Source organism: Myotis davidii, unplaced genomic scaffold (assembly GCF_000327345.1).
Source record: "Myotis davidii unplaced genomic scaffold, ASM32734v1 scaffold1491, whole genome shotgun sequence".
Lineage (NCBI taxonomy): Eukaryota > Metazoa > Chordata > Mammalia > Chiroptera > Vespertilionidae > Myotis > Myotis davidii.
Window position 1 is genome coordinate 185,526 of NW_006282604.1, and position 773 is coordinate 186,298.

The window sequence follows — 773 nt, forward strand, 5'->3', positions numbered from 1 at the left end:
CCCAGCCCAGCCTGCAACCCCAACTTTCCCATGGCAATCACCCGCTGTGGGGTGGGGAAACTGCCTCAGAGAGAGTGTCAAACTGCATCGGGAAGGCCGGGGAGGGTTCGCGGGCGGGAGGTAGGGGGGTAAGAGATCAACCAAAGGACTTGTATGCATGCATATAAGCATAACCAATGGACATAAGACACTGGGGGATGGGGGAGGCTAGGGGACTGTCTAGGGCGGGGAGAAAAAATGGACACATATGTAATACCCTTTGTTATAAAAAATAAAATTAAAAAAAAGAAGAAGTGATACAATTCCAAAATTTCATTTTGTAACTGTTCCTTTATTAACTCTCTGGTAACAACTGTCACAGGATGAATTTCTCAGGAAGCTAAGACAACTTTGGCTGAGATGACCAGGCCTTTATTCCTTTCTGTTGATAAAAATTGTCCGAGATGGGCCTTCCAAAAGTGGTGGGCACTAGATGAGGTGAGGGAACTGACAGCTGGGTGTTGCCTGCTGACAGCAACGCTGGGAGAGTAAATCCTTCATAGAAGGGACTCAGTGTGAGTATCTCAGTGCCCACCAGAGAAGTTTATAGTATAAGTTCAAAATACTTAGGGGCTACATCAAGCATCTACACTAATAAAAGAGAAACATGGTAATTGGCGTACAACCGCTACCCTTCCCATTGGCTAATCAGCGAGATATGCAAATTAACTGGCAGCCAAGATGGCAGCCGGCAGCCAGGCAGCTTAAACTGAACATGAGGCTTGCTTGCTTCA